Source organism: Schistocerca serialis, chromosome 2, assembly GCF_023864345.2.
Source record: "Schistocerca serialis cubense isolate TAMUIC-IGC-003099 chromosome 2, iqSchSeri2.2, whole genome shotgun sequence".
Classification (NCBI taxonomy): domain Eukaryota; kingdom Metazoa; phylum Arthropoda; class Insecta; order Orthoptera; family Acrididae; genus Schistocerca; species Schistocerca serialis.
In genome coordinates, this window is record NC_064639.1 from 379,484,306 (window position 1) to 379,490,121 (window position 5,816).

General features: G+C 37.9%; 1 long non-coding RNA gene across 1 annotated transcript; it reads left to right on the plus strand.

Annotated features, from left to right (window-relative positions):
* Nucleotides 1-1,576: 1,576 nt before the first annotated feature.
* Nucleotides 1,577-3,257, plus strand: LOC126457201 (uncharacterized). The gene is made up of 2 exons (XR_007585446.1): nucleotides 1,577-2,020; nucleotides 3,122-3,257. It is a non-coding gene; the product is annotated as an uncharacterized LOC126457201 (long non-coding RNA).
* The last annotated feature ends 2,559 nt before the right edge of the window (nucleotides 3,258-5,816 follow it).

The window sequence follows — 5,816 nt, forward strand, 5'->3', positions numbered from 1 at the left end:
TCAGATGTTAAGTCCCATAGTGCTCAGAGCCATTTAAGCGAACCCGTATTCTTAGAACTGCCGTACCAGACGAATGCTAGGCTAAAAGTACTGCGTGTCCAGGAAATAATCAACACTTTGCGATACAGTAAACTGCGAGTGCTCCAACCTTAAGTGTATATCGCTGAAGTAGTACAATGGTCCTTTATTTCAGCATGGCAACAGCAGACCGCTCCTTGCTCAGAGAGCTGAAAAGTCGTATACCGTTTCCTTCATGTCGTACGTATAACACATACAGCTCGTAATTGCCATGCTCGTCATTCTTCAGCATAAAGCTGCGAAACGAATTATGAATTACAGCCTCAGTCCGAAATGGATACACATAGTATCAGCCGTGGTGCACTAGTAGTTAACAAGTAACCGAGTCGAAAAGGTTTCGCACATGTTTTCTTACAATGACCGAGAGGGGTGGGGCAGCGGTTTGTACACTGGACTGGCATTCGGGAGGACAACGGTTCAAACCCGCGTCCGGCCATCCTGATTTGGGTTTTCCGTGATTTCCCTGTATCGCTTCATGCAAAGGCCGGAATGGTTCGTTTGAAAGGGCACGGCCGACTTACTTCCCGTTCCTACCCTAATCCGATGGGATCGATGACCTCGCTGTTTGGTCCCCTCCCGCGCATCAACCAACCAACCTGATCTTACAATGATAGTCATACATGCAGTAAAGGAACCCCTGTTTCTGCGTACATTTCACTTGCTTCCATAACCAAGTTCACTAGACCAAACCCACTTCCAAATATCTGTGGCATTGTGGCACTCCTGTATTCTGTGGGGTAGAAAAACGAAACAGGTAAGCACTGAAAGTGTCGAGGTATTAGGAATTTGTTGCAGAGTATAGTAAGTTCGGTCTTACTGTGTAAATAACTCCTGATAGCTCGTCACATTCAATACTTACTTACTTCGTTTTTTCTATCTTGCGATACCTACACGAGACCCACGACGCTACAAACATTCACTAAAAATATGTACCATCTGGAGATGAGGCGCTAGGCGATTGGAAACCGGTCATTGTAAAATAAAAAATTAAATTATCACAAAAGGCGATTGGTTGCTATTATTTCTGCAAACCTAAATGGAAGAAGAGTTACTTGGCAACTGTCTCAAAAGCAAAGCCTTGCAGATGTCGAAACAAATGAATTGTGGACCTAGCTCGAAAACACTTGATAGTTGATACTAACGATTCCGCAAGTGGCTTTGGTTTGGTGCCTTGAAATAAATAGGGTATTTTTCATCTCTGGAACGATATTTGTCTACCAATTAATAGTTTATTTGTATAGTTATTTACTATATGTGGCGTTATTTGTATGCTGCTAAGACGATTTTTTATCTTCTCACCATTTGTTTTTCTACTAATTATATTTTATACTCCTCCACGAATGTACACTGAATCAGGTAGGAAAATACGACTAACCAAACAATATTTAACCGTCATGATTTGAAAGTCGTGGCAATATTGCAGGAAACAATTCATTGAGCAATTGAGGACGCATACCCCAGCTAGCACTCAAGCTTATTTCAAGGTGGATATTGAGTTTAGGTTCAGTTGAAAATTCAAGATTGAAAAATCAACCTGTTACACAGCTTATTTCAAGGTGGATATCGAGTTTAGGTTCAGTTGAAAATTCAAGGTTGAAAAATCAACCTGTTACACAGTTTACATCAAGCTGTAAAAATTTAGCTTGAATTAAAATAATTTTCCCAAGCTTGAAATAAACTGTAATTTCTCTGGGAGGCTGTACAGCAGATGCGCGCGCAGCATAGTTTCCATAGACGTCCATGGGAAGCGCCACAAGCGTTTATAAGCCTTGCAATTGCACTGACTCTGCTAGGTTTACGGCCATTTTATTTTTGTGACGTGCATTAATGATTGTTGACTGTTGTGAAGTTTGTTTTATACTGGAAAATAGTTCGGAAAGTGTGTGGCGTCCCCTGCCTTACTGCTACACCGGGTCTGAAGAAGATATATAGTGTGTTACAGGTACGCTGGTGCATTTTTTCTCATATTACAAATGTTAAATATTATTACGTAACGTAAAGAAATATCGTATTCTTTTACGTAGAAAAATTGAACCTAGATGAAAGTGAAATGGATTACCAGCTAAGAAAACATATTACAAGTTGTTCAGCAAAAAGAGGTCTTTTTAAACTAGCTCTCTAGTACGTGGCACTAATAAATTAAAACTTAATGTTATTTTACCTTTCTAAAATCTCGCCTTTTTATATATATCACCCTATTGCATTTGTTTACTTGTAAATACTCGCGTGTGTCACACCATGAATGAGTAATCGTGAAGCGTGAAAAGTTTCTTTGCTAATACAGATAGTAATGACATGGTGAACGGGAAAAGTGCATCAAGAACCAGTCACTACATAGGTGTCAGTATTTTTTATTTACATAGCTTTGACTGGTCTTCAGTTGCTCTTAATTTTGTTGTTCCCTAGGTGAAATAATACTGCAAGGCCTACAGGTACTTCTTACTTTTATTGTTATTTGTAATGTGGCTGAAAACTAATAAAAGGCAATATTAAAATATGACAAGGAGAACATTTTTTGTTCTTTTACATTTCAGTTCCACTGAACTGGTAATTTCTTAAATTCATTTCGATTTCATCTTTTATTTCATTTTGATTCAGTTTTACTCACCAAAATATAATTGTGGATAGAATAAACCATCTACATTTTTCTAAATGGTAGTTTCCTTATAAGCTTACAGTATGAGGTGTATGTGATTTCAAGTAATTGTTTCTTTATAATTCAGATTAAATAGCCCTGAAACTGTTAGAAATAGTGATGTGTGGCTTCATGAAGTCATCGCAAAATTACCCAAATGTCATCTTTACTTTCAAAATTTCAAACAAAAAGTTATTTCAAATTACTTTAAAAACCCTTTGGAATGAGGTCACCAGAAGCAGCTGCTTACTCAGTGACGTTTATACTAGTTAATGATTCTTACTACATCAGTGAGTTCGAAGTTATTTTGCTAATCTGGGGCATATATTATATTTAGGTTGATCAGTTTCAACAATTTTACATTTTTTATGTTTAGGTATAGCTAACATTTTCTTTTACCTGTTACAGGATCATTATACCAGCAGAAGTCAGCGATATTTGATCCTGCTCTGGTCTGTGTGCTGGGGCCGGAGGGGCTTCAGAATAATTAAATTTTAAAATAAAACAATTTTAAACACTTTGAAAATAAAAATTTTTAAACATACATGTCTTGATAATTTTTTTCACACCATTTCCATTCTGATATTTATTTAATTAATTAGGTTCAATAAATTCATATTAATAATTATATAGCTTAAAACAAGCTGTAAATACCAGGCTGTATTCCATGTGTGTAGATACAGCTGGAGCCAAACTTGATAAGTCAAGCTTGAAATATAGCTTGAACTCTGCCAACTTGGATGTTTGTTTCAAGCTTGAATCCAACTAACAGGCTTGAATATTCCAGCTTTGATCAAGCTTATATACTTGAACTTTACATCTGGAAACAAGTTTGAAACCGGCTTACTGTGCTATCTGGGACATCAGTCTGAAACTTCCCATTGTGGAAATGGTTTAGATTCAAGAGGATGGTAGTCGTTGACTGATTTTTAAAACAGGTATTCTTTCTTCCAGATGTACTAGACCAACAAGATTTGCTGGAGAACTTTTGCGAAGTTTGAAAGGTAGGAGATGAGGCACAGGCGGAAGTAATGCAGTGAGTTCGGTGTCGTGAGTCGTGCGTGGGTATTTCAGCTGGTACAACACTTGGCCGCGAAAGACAAAGTTCCCAGGTTCGATTTGTGAAGATACAGCCATTAGTAATAAAGTTTTTTTTTTCTGTCATTTCTAAACGTGTGTGAAGTAATAATGTTGAAACGTAACTGCAATTTATTTCTTATTCGTGTAATAGATACATATGATTTCTGAATATTACTTGAATATGGAAAGACTTTAAACTCTTTTGTTTATTTTATCTGAATTTTTAGTATTAACTGTGATGTGAAGAACTGCCATGTAGATCGTAGACATGAAAGCATAGAGAGCGATATCGAAAGCACAGTGGAGCAGCGATATACAATGAGGGAGTGCGTGTGTGTGGATTGTGAAACTTAACGATTGGCGATCCGGATTACCGTCACAGTGCGTAATGAAAGTTGAATTGATATTTATCAACAGAAAGATAGCACGGTACTGGACTGTTTCTCAACCGGTACTGACAATACTTTCGCGTGTAGACATTATAGTTATTGTTAGTGTATGAGTGCAAATGCTTTTACATTTAACCGTGTCACGGGGGCCAAGGCTTCATAAAACTGTGTATTGCTTTTGACATCTTAATTAGCAGCAGAGTGTTTGAAGCCGTTACTGTCGCGGTGAGCATAACTACAATTTTGGGTCATGCAACAACGGTTTTACTGATGGTGAATTTGCGACTGCGGTAGTCATATTATGCAAACGTGACGAACAGTGATATAGCGGTTGGAAATTGTTACGAACAGTGTATAAAGTATTGAAATGAGAACTGGGTGTGTATAATGGTTAATAAACGTGCACGTGCTAAAACTGTGCATTATCATCAACAACTACTCGTATTCTGTTAGTGGCCTGTTAAACGCTACTGCGGATGACAGCCTAACCGAGAAAAGAATTAACCAGCAAACTTCGCCGTGGAAATACGACAAACGGAGTTGTTGTAGTAACTTCAAGTGCTACATCATAAATCATCACCGTCGTCTCAAACACGCCACATGCCTCTCCAGCAAGGAACAGATACGAAGCTTTGCCGTGCGCTCTCCCCAGTTAAAGACTTGCCTGAAATCCGCAGTTCATATTGTAAATCGTGTGTTTTATTATAAAACTATTTTCTTTGTTTTTTTTTTCTTAACGTTTGCCAAGTAAATAAAATTGCTTGAACTATTAACTTTCAATGTAGAATGTTGACGCACCATTAGTTAAAAGTATTTTTCTTTTACTTAAACTATCCCTCTCTTTTAAATAAATGCTGCTGCAGTTACATGTTTTTTTGTGCCTTTTGAGGGATGTGTTACAAACTCGTGTGTAGTGTTACTCTCAAGTAAGTTGGTATACCTCAATGTTTGATACGGTAGCGCACGTAAATCGCAGCGTTCGCCATTTCTTTCCGGGCACCAACCAACAGAATTAAGCTACCTGTTCGCTTCGCAACCAGAGCAAACTGAATGTGACAGTTGTCTAACTACGAAGGTATGTTTACATCGTACTTGGAGTCATGTTCCCACACTTTATGTTGTTGTTGATGATTACAGATATAAGTGAACAAATGTATAGGCTAATTCTACAGTGTTTACGGGATCTGCGTGTGAGTTATAAATTTTATTAACTAGGTTGAATCACAGTCTCCACTTTACACAACTCGGATGTAAAATGAGTTGTTCTGGGGCGAAATAATCATACATCAACTCAGTTAGGTTATTTCTTACAAAACCTCGTCCGGTACACAGTTTTTAATGTGCCAAGAATTTTCACACATCACGTACTTAGTGGGTCCAGAAGCGATATGCGTCGCTTCAACTTGTTTTTTGAGTAATCAGTCTTCTGACTGGTTTAATGTGGACCGCCTCGAATTCCTCTCCTGGGTCAACCTCTTCATCTCAGAGTAGCACTAGCAACCTAAGTACTCAATAATTTGCTGGATGTATTTACAGTTTTTACCCTCTACAGGCTCCTGTAGTACCATGGATGTTATTCCGCCATGTCTTACCAGATGCTCTACCATCCTGTCGCTTCTTTTTGTCAGTGTTTT